This window comes from Pan troglodytes, chromosome 2 (genome assembly GCF_028858775.2).
Source record: "Pan troglodytes isolate AG18354 chromosome 2, NHGRI_mPanTro3-v2.0_pri, whole genome shotgun sequence".
NCBI classification, from domain to species: domain Eukaryota; kingdom Metazoa; phylum Chordata; class Mammalia; order Primates; family Hominidae; genus Pan; species Pan troglodytes.
In genome coordinates, this window is record NC_086015.1 from 176,270,595 (window position 1) to 176,288,778 (window position 18,184).

Consider the following 18,184-nt stretch of genomic DNA (forward strand, 5'->3'; position numbering starts at 1 on the left):
CTCTGCATTGCACCCCATGTTGATTGGGATTTGTACTTTCCTTACTTTAAAAGTTTTTTTTTTTAACTTAGTAACAAGATATCTGACTTTACTGCTGCTTTACTGGGTGGGACTCCCTCTAAAATGCTAACAAAACAAACTAGCAATTTATAAGTTAACTTGAATATGTGAATCAAATTTGTTAAGAAAGGTATTAGATTTTTTTTTTTTTTTTTTTGAAACAGAGTTTCCCTCTTATCACCCAGGCTGGAGTGCAATGGTGTGATCTCAGCTCACTGCAAACTCCGCCTCCCAGGTTCAAGTGATTCTCCTGCCTCAGCCTCCCGAGTATCTGGGATTACAGGCGCCAACCACCATGCCCAGCTAATTTTTGTATTTTTAATAGATGCGGGATTTCGCCATGTTGGCCAGGCTGATCTTGAACTCCTGACCTCAGGTGATCCACCCGCCTCAGCCTCCCAAAGTGCTGGGATTACAGACATGAGCCACCACTTCCAGCCTGGTATTAGATTTTTAGTGTTTTTAAAGATCTGTAGCTGCAAATGTAATTATGGCCCTGCTATATTGCAGCCGTCATTAGATGCAGGAAAAAAATGATGTGGACATAAAACTTCTACATGAATGGATTCCAGGGACTGAAACTTAAAATTGCCAAGCCATTTGCTGATCACTAAGCCACCAAATGAGGAAAATGGCATCAAAGCAACTGTACTTTGTCGTATCTCAAACACTGACATTTGTCATGTTGAGTCAGAGGGAGCATTAGAAGGGAGACTTTATCATGATATTAAGTAGTGGAAAGGGCATTCAGTTTGGAACTGCAAGAAAGGTTTGAATTCTCTTTTATTATTTATTAACTGCATGTTGTAGGACAAATAATACAACCTCCCTAAACTTTCTTTTCCTTCTCTGGAAATTGGGAATGATCGGATACATGAGAATCATGTGAGAATCAAATGAGATGATTTACGTAAGAGAAGCTGAACTTAGTAAGAGAAGAGGTTTGGTAATTCCACAAGCAGCTCCTTGAATGAAAATGCCTCGGCTCTTTCCAAGGTTAATTCCTTTTGTTTGGATCCTATCCCTCCAGCCTCTCAATGACTTTGCTGCTGCAATTGTCATCTTTCCATATCACCTCTTCTTTTGTTATTGGACTGATCCTGTTGATGCCTGCACTGATGTAGCAGCCCTTTTCTTTTAAGAAAAACAACAACAACAAAAAAACTCCCTTGACTTTCATATTGCCAAATTCGGTGGTCACCCCAGGCTCATATCTGCCAGATCTCGTAACAGCAGTCTTCACAGCTGTTACTCTCTGTTTAATGGAACACTTTCTTCTCACTTTGTATGACACCATGCTCTTCCAATTTTCCAATTATTTCACTCACCACTCATTCTCAATATCCTGGATTGGCTGTTCCTTTTCTCTTCCACCAAGAGCCCACATGGAGCCCCTTCTTTTCTCCAGCTACATTCTCTCCTCAGGTGATTTTGTCCAGTTCTATGGCTTCAAATACCATCATACACACCTAACTACCCGTGTTACAACTCTAATCCTTATATCCTCCTAAAACATCAAAATTGTATACTCCTCTGTCCATGTGACATCTAATATACATTATACATCTTAAATTATCTAATACATCTTAACAATACCAAATATACATCTTAACAATACCAGCAGATCTCCTAATTCCCATTCTCTAAAATTGTCCCTGTCTCAGTCTTCCCATCCCAGTGCATGCCAACCATATCCCCCCAGTTGGCCAAGATAGAGCTTTACAAGTTATCCTTTATTCCTCTCTGTCAGTTAATCCCTATCCTACAATCCGTCATTTGGTCCTGTTGACTCTCCTTCCAAGGTCTGCCTCTTTCCATATGTATGATCAATACCCTCCTCCAGGGCCCATGATCTCCTCTCTAGATTATTGCAGGTGCTCCTCACACAGCAACCCAAGTCATCCTTCTAAATGAAAATCAGATCCCACCTCATTCTTACTAAAGACCTTTTAATGGCTGCGCATAACACCTAGAATCGAATACAATCTCTGATGCCTCTGCCTCGTTTGAAAACTCCTCACATATCTTTCCCCCTTGGTCTACTATGTTCCAGCCACCTGGCATTCCTTCTGTTCTGCTAATTTGACAAGTTCATTCCCAACTCAGAACCTTTGCACTGGTTGGGCTAGACTATTCTTTCCACTGTGTTTTTTATGTTATTCAGATCATAGCTTAAATATTTGTTCGCAAATAAACCTTCTCTGATGAACTAGAGTAATCAGCCCTACCAAGTTGTGTATGTATTTTACGTCTCTCCATGCCACTCATCATAGTGGTATTTACTTGTCTGCATTTCATTCATATTTATATTCCCCCACCAGAATGTGAGAGACTGCCCTTTGTATACTTATTTCACTGCTATATACTCAGAATGTGCTCAACACACATTAATATTTGTTGACTGGAAAAATTGATGATGGTATCTTATTACACAATTAATGAAACATTCAAAAGTATCTTTTTGTTGTTGTTGTTGCATCACTTTACAAAAGCTGAAAATTAGGCAATCACCTAAATGTAAGTTAGCTTTTTACAACTTGGCTTCAAAATGGAAAGCTTCTCTAGGCGCTGTAGCATCCTGATTCTTTTTTCTTATTTTTGTTGTTTGTTACTCTATGTCAACAATATTTATGATGTACCTACCCTGGTCTTTTTTATTGTAGTCTTTGTTAGGGAGTAAATAATTCCTCTTATTCTTTGTTGACATACAGCATGGCTTATTCAGAACCAGAACCTTCAGAAAAATCAGTCTTTTTTGGAGAAGTGATAATTGTACAACTTGCTATCCTTATAAGTGTGGTCCATGAGGACTCAATTGTATTTCTTCAAAATCCTTAATACAATTTGTAAAAACAATAACTCATTTGCTGTGGCAGGAATATGGAAGTAGAGGAAGTAATGTTTCAGCGTACTTTAGAGACCTTTGGCTACATTTCCTCTTAAAACAGAAATGCAATCAGCTTGCCAAATTCATGAGCATCTTAAGACAAAGTTTGAATCTCGTTCTCTTTCTTTGCAAACACTGCTCTGTCTTCCTGTAAAAGTGATCCAAGTTTCTATTTACGTAAGAGGCTGTATAGATGTGTAAAGAAAAAATAATTTCATTTAACTTTGGTCAACTCTTTAATTCTTTTTATAAAGTTCTTAATTCTTAGACTTTCACATTTAGTTTCTTAAACTATAATTCAGTATTGTAGAGTATAGAGATGAAGAATCTTTCAAAATACTCTAATCTGTTTATTTTGCAGAAGAAGTAATGAAGTCTTACTCAGGTAAAATGACCTGTTTATAGTCACATAATAAATCAGTACTTTTAACCACATCTTGCAGCTCATTCAGAATTCTGTCTGCCTTACTCTACTGCATCCCACCACAATACACAAGGTAAATTGTTGTCACAATTTCCAAATGAAGAAACATATGTTGGACAGTTCAGTGCTTTGTTTGCAGAGATCCGCAAAATTAATGGACAGTAATATGAAGATTTCTTCTTTTGAACTACCCTTCAATTTAGTTAATTATTCTCAAACATGTTTTAAAGTTAAAGCTACTGAGAGATGGGAAGTGCATCTTTTAAAAAATTCACAAGTTTTTATTTAAAATAATTTTAAGTTTACAGAAAAGTTGTACGAATATCAAGAACTCAAAATTGTGCTTTACCAATTTTAAACCTCTTGATCACATTTATAATTCTCTTTCCCTAATGTGTGTGTGTGCACACATGCAGAAATATGTAGGCACACACATAAAAACATTTATATTATTTTTACTAAGCTGTTTGAAAGTAAGTTGTATACATCAAGCCTCATTACCCCTTAAAGCTTCAGTGCACATTTCCTAAGACTGAGGATATTTCGTTACTGTAGCATAATACAGTTATCAAATCCAGGATGTTAACATTGATATGATACTATTGTCTAATCTACAGTCCCTATCCCTATTTTGCCTATTTTGTCAGTTGTCTCAATGATGTCCTCTTAGGATTTCTTTTTTCTCCAAGATAATGTATTGTGTCTCTTTAGTCTCTTTTACTCTGGAATAGTTCTTTCTTCAGCTTTTTTCTATCTTCCTTGACATTGCCAATTTTGAAGAGTACAAGCCAGCTATTTTACAGAATCTACCTCAATTTGGATTTTTCTCATACTTCTTCATGATTAGATTCAGGTTAAGCGGCCTCAGCCAGAATACTACAGAACGAATAATGTTGTGTGTTTCTCAGGGTATCACATTTGGAGGCATACAACGTCCGCTTGCTTTTCTTTGGTGATGTCAATTTTGATCACCTGGTCAAGATGTTATCTAGTTTTTCCAGAGTATAGTTACAGATTTTTCCACTTGCAACTTACATGCAGTCTGTAGGAAGACACTTTGCGACCACGCAATTTCCTGCTTCCTCATCAAACTTTCCTCCCTCAATTTAGCATCCACTGATGATTCTTGCCTGAACCAATCTAAACTATGATGATTGCAAAATGGTGATTTTTCCTTTCCTAACTGATGACATCATAAGAGTACTCAGATGGAGGGCTAGTCACCATCAAAGTACAAATATTTTTAAATATAAAAATAAATTTTTAGCATTGGAAAGGAATCACAGGGCAAATCTGTTCTAACACCTTTACTCTAACGATGAGGGCTAGAGAGGCGGCACATCCATATTTAGTGGCAATGGCAGGACTGAAGTTGGTCTACAGGCTCTGGTTCCAGGCTCCATTATATCCATCCATAAAGTAAATCAAAATTCATTTGTTAAAAACATAATGTCCTCAGCAGTTAGAAGCACAAACTCATGGCATAAAGTAGGCAGAATAAGGGTGGATCATATGGTGCTGACTTTAAATATCCCTTTTTTTCTTAAGAATTTATTAATTAATTCAATCATTCATTTATGATTTACTAAGCAACAACTCTGTCATGACCTGTGTCAGTACTGGGATGCCTGTACTCACAAAAAGTTCATAGTTTAGTGGGAGATACTACTTTAGTATGCATCAGAATCCCCTGAAGCCTTCTAGGTTCCAGGCCCCACAGATTTTGATTCAGCATGTCTGGGGTAATGCATAGGAATTTGCACGTTTAGTAAGCAGAAGAGGGCTGTATTGAAAACACCAGAGGTTCACATCATGCAAATGGTTATGGCATATGCTCCGCCTCCTGACTTTCCTACTCCAACTCCCACCACTTGAATTGAAAAGTATTAGTAAAAAACAATACTGTCATAAAATGAATTTTAAAAATGTTTAACAAGGGTCAGATATTATCATAATTACTTTCATGCTTCTTTTGAAATACTAAATGCTAGAGCAAGTTTTCCCAGAAAATTACTTTTTTGGTAATGCTACTTTTCTGGTGACGTAAGCATATTCATGATTAGCTTACTCCAGAGGATACTGATATTGGTGGTCTGGTGAATCATGTCGGCCCCAGGCCAATGCATTCACATGCTTTGTTTTGCTTAGGTAACACTGGCACCTGGGCTTCCACGGATGAAGCAGTCTGCCAGAAAGACAGAGGCTGCATTAGCTGTTGATGCTAAAGAAACACTTTAAAGTCTAAATGGCTACTCTCTTGAAAAATACGTTTATAAGAACGAATTATTGGTAGACATTCACTCATCCATTTAGTCAACAAACTCTTGTTGAGTTCCTGCTGGGTAAAAATACAGGGCTAATTCCTGGGGAATTACAAAGATAAATAAAATGGATTGTGCTTCACAGGAACTCAGGAGCAAGAGATCAGAAATGTTATCCATTTTTCTTGGGAGGACGTTCCAAACTCAAGAACCAAGGTAGCATGGAAGACAGGACATGAATTTTGGATTTGGAGAGATATAAGTTCAAATCCTAATTCTGTCTTTTCTTTGCTAAAGAAACTTTCAGCCCGGTTACTTAACTTTGATGTATCTTGGTTTCCTTACCCAAAAAACATGAATACTAATTAATTCCTCATAGAGATGATTGAAAGATTGACAAAATAACACGTGTTAAGAACTAATGCATCATCTGGCCCACAATAAGTTCTCTGCAGAGGACAGCTATTATGGTGTTAAATATTGTGCTCTCTATATATCCTACTACATGTACAGATTTCTGTGTATTCACTGTATTATATATATACTTATATATAATATTTATACATAAAACATACTAATAATGTTTAATTATTGATGACTTGTTTTACATTGTGAAACTGTTTATACATAAACACACATCTGTATAATTTTTCTTCTTAAAAATAGTAAGTTGGCAATTAATATTTACATGAAAATCGAGTCAAGACATTTGTTCCCTGAGGATTTTGTGTCCTGAAGAACAGTCTGTACAATTGGGGAACACCTATCACAAACAGGGATGGCTGACCTACCTTCCAGTGTTATCATACACCAAGCAAATAACGCATGATCCACTGGAATGGGTACACTATGGGTAATGAATGAATAGTATTTTCCATTACCTCACAAATAGAACCTGAGGCATGAAGATGAGACTCCTCCTTAATTATTTGCAGAGGTTGAACTGGATGTTTATTTTCATCTTAGATCATTACATATCACTGTAAAGTATCTTTTGGAGTAGAATGCAGACAGGTAAAGATGAACATAGAAATCCTATAATCAGCCGGGCGCAGTGGCTCACGCCTGTAATCCCAGCACTTTGGGGGGTTGAGGCGGCGGATCACGAGGTTAAGATATCAAGACCATCCTGGCCAACATGGTGAAACCCCGTCTCTACTAAAAATACAAAAATTAGCTGGGCATGGTGGCATGTGCCTGTAGTCTCAGCTACTTGGGAGGCTGAGGCAGGAGAATCACTTGAACCTGAGAGTCAGAGGTTGCAGTGAGCCGAGATTGTGCCACTGCACTCCAGCCTGGCGACAGAGTGAGACTTCGTCTCAAAAAAAAAAAAGAAATTCTATAATCCCCAAACATCTCATATAATACAGCTTTCACCATTGTCATTTTAATATTTTATAATCGTTTACAGTGCATTTTAACTTAACCCCTACACTGTCCTTCCTTTTACAAGTTGCAGAATAAACGCTCATTTTTAACACTTGAGAAACCGTTGGTTGAGATTTTTCCATATGATTTGCCCGAGGATAAACAGCACAATGTTGTATGTCACTTATTACAGAACCTAGTAGAGACAAAGATAGTAAAAAATGATCTGTTTATCTACATATGCATGTCAAGCCACTTCCCATCATAAACAGCTGAGCCAAAAGTAGGGCTCACCTAGTTCTTTGCAAGATTCTTGCTTTGACATTATACTAAAGATAATATAATTATGAAGTGCTTTCAAATGTAACCATTTGGAATTTGTATATACTTATCCTAGGTAAAAAATAATAATCATTTCTTACTTGTATAGTGTTTTAGTGCTATTGTTTGAATATTTCTTCTGAATCTTTTTCTAGGGTAAGTAACAATATTTATTTTGTGGAAATGCATTTGTCTGTGAGAAAAATTAACTTCGGAATTAAGATAGAGGAAATGTCAAAATAGTTTAGAAATATAACTTTTTACTTTTTCAATCATATTTCAATTACATGTAATGAAGATTTACAGGTTTAAGGACTACGGAAATATTTGAGGACTGATTGCATATTGATCATCCACTAATATTTCCCCAGTTGAGCTCAGCCAAAGAAAACCATAAAGCCAAAGAACTGCTTGGAAAAAAAATTTTGGTTTGTGCAAAACTTTAAAACAAAGACGTACTTTAAAATTTACTATTTTAACAAATGGAACCTAACAAAATACATGGTTCAAACAGTTACACGTTATACTCTGCTTATGGGTGGGATGGAGTAGTAGATCAGAACTTCTGTTGAGAACTAATAGAAAAGCAGAATAAAAGACCAAATCATTTGTTTGAATATAGCTAAGAAGGCTATGAAGAGGGTATAACTCCCTCGTCAAAGTGAGCTGACTTTGACAGGGGCAATTTCTGGGGGCATTTGCTAATCGTAGGCATGGGAAAGAGTGTGATCATCTCAACATTTCACTGAAGGAGTGTCACTGGTGGGTAATGTTGAAACCTGTAAGCTTTGGGTAAATATGTGGCAAGCCTCAAACACAGAGCTCTTTTACCACTCAGAAAAGAAAGCCAATTTCTGGGCATTCATGGGGCAGGATGGCAAAGTGGAAAGCCTCTGAAAGGAAAATAAAATTTTTGCGGTCTTACGAGACAAGGATCCACAGGAGAAAGGGCTTTGGAGAAACACCACACTTTCAGCTGTAACTCTTGAGAACCAGGGTAGACTACAGGTAGACTTCTTTGAGGGTTGCAGCTCAGCCTCAATATGAAACAGTCCCTAATTAAATTAAGATGAAGTGCCATGTTATCTGCCTAGTGAAAGGAAGGATACATCCATTATGGAGGAAGATACATCATCAGCATCATCTATAATTTTCTATACACACTATTCAGCACTTAAGGGAAAATCATTAAGTATGCAAAAATAAAACATCTCAAGATAATAATTTAAAAAAACAAACAAAAAAGTAAACACTAGAAACCTACCCGTGGCTGATCAAGACATTAGAGCTAGGTAAGGAATTTTAAAACAACTCTAATTACTATATTTATGACAAGAGAGTGAGAAATGATAAAGAACTTTACCAGAGTTCTTTATAGAGTGTTAGATTCTATAAAAAGAATAACAAATTCTAGAGTTGAGAAATATACTATTGGAAATGAACTCATTAGATGGATTAAACAACACATTAGATACAACAGAAGACAGATTTAGTAAGCTCAAGAAACAGCAATAGAATATATCTAAATTTAAGCAGAGAAGTAAAATAATGAAAAAATTATTTAAAAAACCTTTGGAAACATGTGAAACATAGTGAAAAGGTCTTAACAGAGTATAGTTGGATCCCTAGAAGGAACACAGAGAATGAAGCAAAAGCAAAAGAGAATTCCAGGAGGAATTAAAGAGTAATAGTAAAAGTAAATATGTAAGAATATACACATAGAAGTAAATATTGACTGTTGTCACTTGACTGCATAAGACAATAATAGAAATGTCTCTACAGGATTTAAAACCTAGGCAGAATTAAAAAGAATGGCAACAATGATGCAAAAGATGTGAGAGTGTAAACAGAGTTAAAGTATTCTAATGTTACAAAATTATTAGGAGTTTGGTAAAAATAATCATCTGTATTAGATTGGAAGAAGTCAAGGATTCATGTTTAATTTGTAAGGTAGAAGCTGGGGAATATAAAATATAAACTAATATATAATTAACAAATTAATGTAACAAAAAATTAAAATATTTTTGGATTAACCCCAAAAAGGAGAGAAATAAAAGGGATCAAATATAAAACGGATAGCAATGAGGTAGACATAAACCAAAATCTATCAGTAATTACTTCAGATTTAAAAGAACTCAATATTCTAATTCAGAGACCAAGATTTCTCATGGGAAAAAATTACTACCCCCAACTCAGAGACCAAGATGGCCTCACAGGAAAAAATTACTACCCCCAACTCTATAGTGCTTAAGAAAGCTACACCTTAAATATGAGAACACAGAGAAGTTGAAAATAAAACCATGAAGAAAGATACAGCATGCAAACATCAACCAAGATAAGGGATGGCTCAACTAATAATCAGACAAAGTGGACTTTATGGAAGGAAGCATTACTAGAAATACAGAAGGTACGTTATTTATTGATTTATTGTTCCTCAGCTCCAAACCCACCCATCACTCTGTATTGTGATACCGGAACTGAAATCTGCAGACTACATTTTTATTTTTCCAGCTGGTTGAAAGTTAGGCTCTGCCAATAGAGGGTACTGGAGAAACACTGCAAAGCTGAAAGGGGAAGAAGGGACATTTCCTTCTTGGAATTTTCTGTTTCTGCCAGCAGCAAATGTTTCTGTTTGTAGGGGTCTAGGCAGCCTTTACCGATGCGGTGGTGGCCCGCACAGTCAGTGCAGGTATTCTTTTGCCAAATTTCTTCATCACCACAGCCATGTTGTTCTCCTGGTTCTGAGATAAGTGAACCCTATCTTAGTGACTTCCCCCGGCCACACTCTCTCCTCAGAGATCTGAATCTTAGCCTTGTGGGACCTCCTCTGAGCTTCCAAGTTACTTACTTGTTCATGTGCCCTCATCCCTAAGGATGCTATAGGGAACTAAGGAGAAGACAGCACAATTTAAATCTGTCTTCAGTGAATAACAAGGCTTTTACGTACATAAAATATAAAAAATTGATGAATACAAGGAGAAATTGACAAATCTCCAATTATAGTGGGAAATTGTAACACAACTCTGTCAAAGGCTGATGGAATTTCAGACAAAAAAAGAAAGAAAGGAAAAAGGAAAGAAAAAACTTTCAAGAACATAGGAGCTCTGTGTAACATAAGCCACAAACTTGGCTTAATAGACATATGTCAAATCCTGTAACAAAGAACATCAGAATGTACATTCTTTTCAAGTGTACCTGCAACTTTTACCAAAATTAACCATAGCTCACTCATAAGTCAAGCCACCACAAATTTCACATTTTATATGGAAAAAAAAAGGGCCAAGAATAGCCATGTTAATCTTGAAGAAGAACAAAGCTGACAGACTTGGCCGGATATTGAGAATTACTATAAATAAAGCTATAGTAAGGAGGCAGCATGGCTTTGATGCAAGGATAAATTACACCACCTGAAAAGAATAAAAAGTCCAGTAGTAGACCTACATATAAATGTTCATTTAATTTATGACAAGAGTGACCCTGGCACGCAATGGGGGTGCTGTGGCTTAAGCATGTCCCCTAAAAGTTCATGTGTTGGAAGCCTGATTTTCACCTTGATGCAGCAGTGTGGGGAGGTGAGGTCTAGTGGGAGGTGTTTGAGTCATGAATAGATTAATGCTGAGTGAGTGAGGGAGTAAATTCTTGTAATCCCAGCTACTCAAGAGGCTGAGGCAGGAGGATCACTTGAACCCGGGAGGAGGAGGTTGCAATGAGCTAAGATTGCACCACTGCACTCCGGCCTGGGTGACAGAGCAAGACTCTGCCTCAAAAAAAAAAAAAAAAAAAAAAAAGTAAGCCATTGTAAAGCAAGACTGCCTCGCATGTTTGGTCTTCCTTTTGCATGTCTGCTTCCTCTTTGCTTCTTTGCCACGTGGTAATGCAGCATGAGTTCCTCACCAGAAACAGCAGATGCTGGTGCCATGTTTCCTGGACTTCCCAGCCTCCAGAATTGTAAGCCAAATAAACTTATTTTTAAAATAAATTACCCAGTCTCAGGTATTCTGCTATAGCAACAGAAAACAGAATAAGTCAAAAACTAGAATGATGGCTTTTTAAATAAATGGTGCTGGCCTAAATCAAATGCAGCAAATAAATTTTGATACCTATCTTACATAATGCACAAAAATCAATTCCAAATGCATTGCAACGGTAAATGTAAAAAAAACAACATTAATGCTTTTAAAAGAAAATGGATGATTTTATGAGTTGGGTAGGCAAGGATTTCTTGAACAGAACATACAAATAAAAAATTGGATTATATTATACATAATAATTTTTGTTCATCAAAACACATCTTTAAAAATGAAATGACAATTCATGGAATAAAAGAAAATATCTGTAGTACATATATTTGATGTGGACTTGTATCCAGAATATATAAAGGAGTTCTGTGAAAGAAGACAGAAGAAGAAGACCCAGTAGAGAAGTGGGCTAAACATTTTAATAGACATATCACAAAAGATGATCTCCAAATGGTCAGTAAACTCTTGAAAGAGTTATTAACTCCCATTAGTCATCAATGGAATGCAAAGTGAAACCACAGGTTGATACCACAGCAAATCCACCAGAAGGCTAAAATTAAGAAGACAGACAATACCTAGTATTGGCAAGTATATGGCGTAAGTGGAGCTTTTACACAAAGCAGATATAAATGTAAGATGGTACAACCAATTTGGAAAGCTGTTTGGCAGCATCTGCTTCCTCCTATATCCTGTACTGGCAGATTCTTTTTCCTATATACCCAGCAGAAATGCATACAAGAATGTTCACAGTAGCACTATTCACAACAACGTAATAACATAATAACATTGAAAACATTCCAAATGCCCATGAATCATAGAAAAGATAAAAATATTGTGGTATATTTATACAATGGAAAAATATTATTAGCAGTGAGAATAAAGGAACTACAACTACAAGCAACCACATGGAAGAATCTCACAAATAAAACATGGAGTGAAAGAAGCCAGATACAAAAGAATACATATTATATGATTCATTTAAATAAAGATTAAATTTAGGCAAAACTGATTTGTGCTGTTAGATGTCAGATTTGTGGTTGCCCTTGAGACAGTGAGTAGTAACTCGAATGGAACAGGGGGAGCTCCTGGGCTTACTGGTACCATCATTTCTGGATCTGAGAGCTGGTTACACCAATGTGTTCATTTGATTAAATCTGTCTTCATTTGTGCCTTTTACCAAATGTATGTTATGCATCGATAAAAAGTTTAAGAAAATCAAAGGTCAAGACAGATTGAAATTTTACATACAAAGACTCTGAGATTTCCTAAGGCAAGTTTTGCCTAAACACATGCCCCCTACTCCCTTACCTACAACCTTTTCATTGTCTAAGAATATAAGCAAGAAGGCAGGGTAAGGATTTGATAGTTAGGAGGTGTTTTCTTCAAAATTCTCCAGGAGGGTAAAACCACACAAAACAAATGAAATGCAGTTCATGTTAGTGGCTTGGAAATTATCAGACTGTGTGTATGGTAGATAGACTGAAAGAGATTCCATGATTACATTTCTGAAGGTTCTAAACACCAGGGCAAACAGCACTGAACATGTAGCAGTTGCTTGCTTTCATTGTCATAATTATTATTTTTTACTTTTATTTTTATGCTATCTTTTTAAAAATAATTTTTTATTTTTATTATTTGTGGGGACATAGTAGGTATATATATTTATGGGGTACATGAGATGTTTTGACATAGGGATGCAATGTGTAATAATCACATCATGGAGAATGAGGTATCCATCCCCTCAAGGATTTATCCTTTGTGTTACAAACCATCCAATTATACCGTTTTAGTTATTTTAAAATGTACAGTTAAATTATTATTGACTGTAGTCACCCTCTTGTGCTGTCAGATACTAGGTCTTATTCATTCATTCTAACTAGTTTTTCATACTCATTACTGTCAAAATTTTTTAAATTTAGCTGTGGCAGAGGGAGGAATAAAGCCTCTGTGCTTGCTTTCTGACCCAAACTCCCTGCAGTTGTTTGTTATATTAATTGGAAAATAGGGTGACCTAATGACCAGACCAATGACCGCAGGCTCAGCCTTACCTCAGTCAACACCCAGTCCTAGGAGAAGGTGGGAAGAAGAAGGGTCTCAAGAGAGGCCAGTGGGAACCAGAGAAGACAGTGACTCAAGACCCCTTCCCTGTGCAGCCACCAAGTAGACGAATAAGCTTTCCCTGTCCTCTCTCTTGGGAAGGAGGGAAAAATGGTGACCACTTGAGAGGAAAAACGTACCCAAAGAACCCATTTAAAAACACTACTGAATTGTATTTGATGAGAAAGTTTAAATAATCCCTCTCTACATTCCCACATTTCAACATTAGTAGAAATGGGGTCTAAAGAGCTTGCCTGATGAGTTCTGCTATCAAAATAAATCTGCCTCTGCCATCACTGTACATCTAAATCAGCTTATACCAGTTTAGGGCAACACCTCCAGGTGGGAATGTCCCAGAAAGAAGCAGCACTCTGAAGCCTAGAGGAAGAGATGAATCAGGCTCTGAGGGATTCTTTTCAAATGGCACCTCCCGCCCATTATATCCCAACCCCATCCCATTATCTTGAAGGAATATTGTGGCTGTGAAAGATCTGGAAGAATAAAAAATATTGCGAATTAGGGTGGTAGAAAGATAGGTGGAGAACAGAAATGATCACCTGCTACTGAAAGATAAGAAAGAACAAAATCAGATGACCACGATGTTAGACAAATTCTATAACAACAGACAGAGTCACAGAAAGGTCCATGGAAGGCAGGATCTATGGGAGGAAAACAGGAAAAGAAATGGCAGCTGCAGAAGATAAAGCTTCTATGAACACTAAAACTTCCTCCTTTTCTACATTCATAAATGGTGGTAATTTCAATGTATTTCAAGTCTTTTCTTTCAATCTGGTAATGACTCTCATATTTAACATGATGCTTCTTCACTGTTAACTACATCAGTAAATATAAAGGGTGAGGAAGTTAACTGAGAGATCGGAACTTTTGAAAGCCTTTAATTAAGCCTTGGCCCCAATACGTAAGAAGGTTCAGAAGCCTTCTATGTGTTTATTCCTCCATTATCTTCTTCTCTGAGGGGGATCCCATGGACTCTCAACACATACACACACACACACACACACACACAGACACACACAGACACACACACGTCTCCCTAAAGAAGAGACCAGATGTATTAGGTCTGGGAATGTATGTTAGAGAGGACTACTGCAATCCTTTCTTTCTTCACCTTAAACTTAGGTTTCCAAATGTCTGTTCAACAGGAATGAGAAGTGATTTATATCATGTTTTTGCTCCTTACATCTTCAAGTTAACAAAATTGAGCTGATTTCTAACAAGTTAAATGCATACTTTTTTTCTTGGTGGGGGGGTGATAATGCAATGTCATCTCAAGCTATAACTTCGGTGATCGTTCAAGACAGCATCGAATTCTTCTGCCTGAGTTATGCTGGCTAATAGGAATTTAATTGAGAACCAGTGGGAGAGCACTGAAGCATTCATGCATGTGAAATCAGATGAACACCCACAATGTGGAATTTCCTAAGGAAAGTTATTCTGGCAGAGAAATACAGACCAGGTTGAGTGCCAGTAACTTTTAAGCTAAGATGTGGAGCTATCTTCCTAATAAGTAACGAGCTAAAGGTCCCTAAAGAAAAGTGAGGCCAATATTTTCAACTCTACATTTTCAAACGTTTTAAAAACATCAGCTCAGAGTTATATACAATTCCCTTCCTCTGTAAGGTATTAATCTTCCTTAACTTTGATTCCATATAATAATGCTTATGTTTGAAAGGCACATGCACAACTTATTTAGGTAAATCTAAAATAAACAGCAAGACAGAATAACTAATTTGTCTATGAAAAGAAATTGAAATCAGGAGCTGATTTCTATTCAGTAATTATCGTACAAGTCTTCCTGAAACATTTCCTTTTAAATGGCCTACTTAAAACCATATCAATTTTCCACTTCTTGTGCAATTCTAGATGACAGTGTGAATTCAGCTTCAGTTTCTACTCATAAAGGTTAAAGAGACGCTTTCTAACACCTATCCTGTATCAAGTCAACTCAATTACCTTTCAAAGTTGCCTAAATCGTGAAATATTGGTGGTTCAAATACATGAATTCTGCACATTTCAGAATAGATGTACATAGGTGTACATAAATGTATATCACATCATATAGTATGTAAATACATTTACTCCTGGAGGCTTTCTAAAATGTAAAGCTAAAGCTGAATCTTCACCTTCCAGTAATTTTACAGTAATTTTCCCCATCATATAGGAATTTGGAATTCTGATATCAGTCATAGCCATTGGGTTCTGTTTTCTTATTCGCAAAATGGAGTTAATTATAATATCTGCCTCATGTAATTGTTGAGAAGAGTAATATAGGAAGATTGCCTGAAAACAGTAACCGCTCAATAAATGCTAACTATTATTCTATCATTATCATCATTTTTGTTATTGCTGTTATTATTGTTCAGCAATTTTTTTAAAAATTAGACAATTAGAAAAATGCTTTCTATTAGACAGATGGCTCATGCTCATTCATTGCATATATTTTGAAATTTAGCTAGAGCTATGATAAATTAGTCTTTATTTTGCTATATTTAAGCTAGACTGCTATAATATTTTATTTTATAACATCCCTGAAAAACTCAGCAAGCTCTTCGTGAGTGCAAAATGTTACAACTTGAACATTACTTTCCAAGAAGATGACTCAACATATTCTACACTAGTTGAAAGACAATACTCTAGGCTTTCTGATGTAAAAGGATTTAAAAACCCTTGAGCATATGGTGTTTGCACTGCTTTTGTTACTATGGCCTACAATTGTTGGGGTACCTATTCATTTATTTCAAACTGATGTGTCACATAAAAGGAACAACAACAAAAACACAACATGCAGTGAAATTCTATGTAGAGGAATGTAGCTTCAGTCACTGTGTGTCTTAATTAGAAAGAATAGCTGGGCGTAGTGGCTCATGCCTGTAATCCCAGCACTTTAGGATACTGAGGTGGGCATATCACTGGAGGTCAGGAGTTTGAGACCAGCCTGGCCAACATGGCAAAATCATGTCTCTACTAAAAATACAAAATTAGCTGGCTGTGGTGGCGCGTGCTTGTAATCCCAGCTACTCAGGAGGCTGAGGCAGGAGAATCACTTGGACCCAGGAGGCAGAGGTTGCAGTGAGCCAAGAAGGTACCACGGCACTCCAGCCTGGGTGACAGAGCAAGACTCTGTCTCAAAACAAACAAACAAACAAACTCCTGCAGTAAGGATTAACTGTGGGTTTATGCCTGGAGATCATTTTAAGGTTCTGTATCTCACAGTTCATGCTCATTGGTTGCTTTCTTTTAGTCATAATCAATTTCCAAGGTGCTAGTTTCACTGCTCAGAGGATGAACAACTTAATGAAATTAGGGTAGTTTCTGTTATAATACTGCTAGTACATGAAACTTAATCATAAAGGGTTGAACAAAAACACAATACAAAGTTTTTATGCATTTCTTTCAAACTAAGGCTTACTAAAAATGGTAAACACTTCCCCGATGCTTCAAAAACAGAGAACTTTACTGATATCTATTAATATTTTATGGGTAATAAATCCAAAATGCAAATTTTAAACAAAGCTTGAACCTATTTTTAATTGCTCACGCTGAACAACCTTTGAACAGCAAGGTCCTTGTAAAAGACATTCATTCATTCATTCATTTACTCATTCATACAGCAAACATTTCAGAGCACGCATTTTACGCCAGGCATGATGTTAGGATACAGAAATGATGACATGGTCTATGTCTTACAGGGAGCTTGGATTGTTTCTCTCCCTAATATCCTACTCCTTGACGTTCAATATCTTCAATCCACAGTAATATTATGGGTTAAGGAGACAACATCCCGAATCACAAATGATAAAATGTGAACTCTGAATTAGCAGTCATCATCTCCCACTTGACTAGCAGATGTCCTCAAACTATACACTTTATTAGGGAATATATATTAGAATAAAGCAAAACAAAACAAAAAGTCTGTTATTGGGAAACCAAGTGGGATCTTAGTCTTTACTTTCTCACCAGAGTGGGGAAGGATAGGGTGACCCGGTGCAGCGGACAGGGAACCACTTTGGAACTACCTGTCTTCTAACTGCCTGCAGGAGATGATTTCTTGGTTACTTATTAGGGCTTTTTATAAGCAGCATTCCTCATTCCTCGCGTGGGCAGGAAGAAAGGAGCTCCTGTTTTCCCAGCTTTCTCCATCTTCACCTGAGGGTCATCTCCCTTCCTTCCCACCCAGCCACTGAACGAGAAAAGCTTTAACTGGGCAGACCCGAATGATTCTCCTCCTACCTAAGCAGTTGTGGCTCAGCCCCGCGGGGACAGGGCGAAGCTCTGGACTCCTCCCAGCCACAGCATCTGCCAACACCGGCTTCCCAACGTCCCACTGCGAGGCCTGATCAGGCTGCTTGCTCGCGGGGACGCCCGGACTTGAAACGTCCCGTGCCACGAGGCCCATCGTGCCCACAAGTGGCGCGGGTCACTGGCACCTCCCTAGTCTTTCCTCTTGAGTTGCACTTGATGTTTCCAATAATAAAAACAAGGTTATTTATATTTTTCCGTTCAGATTCTAAAAACAATATGATCAATAAAATAATCTGGAAGATACAGAAAGATGTACATAAAATAAAAATTATCTGTATTCTAAAGAGAAGCACTGAGAACATTTTCATGTATATCTTTGCAGTCTCTTTACTATGAATAGATTAAAAAAAACATACCATTCTGTCTCTTTCACACAAAACTACACAGATACAATATAGACTTTATACATACATTTTATAAAGTT

The 18,184-nt window shown here is 37.0% G+C and overlaps 1 protein-coding gene across 2 annotated transcripts in view; it reads right to left on the bottom strand.

Annotated features, from left to right (window-relative positions):
- The window catches only part of SPATA16 (spermatogenesis associated 16), a 251,790-nt gene extending 233,939 nt beyond the window's left edge, over positions 1-17,851 (bottom strand). Inside the window, 1 exon segment of one of the 2 annotated variants that reach the window (NM_001246421.1) lies at positions 17,689-17,797. The gene's annotated coding sequence lies outside the window, so the exon portion shown is untranslated. 2 annotated transcript variants of the gene reach the window in all.
- Positions 17,852-18,184: the final 333 nt, after the last annotated feature.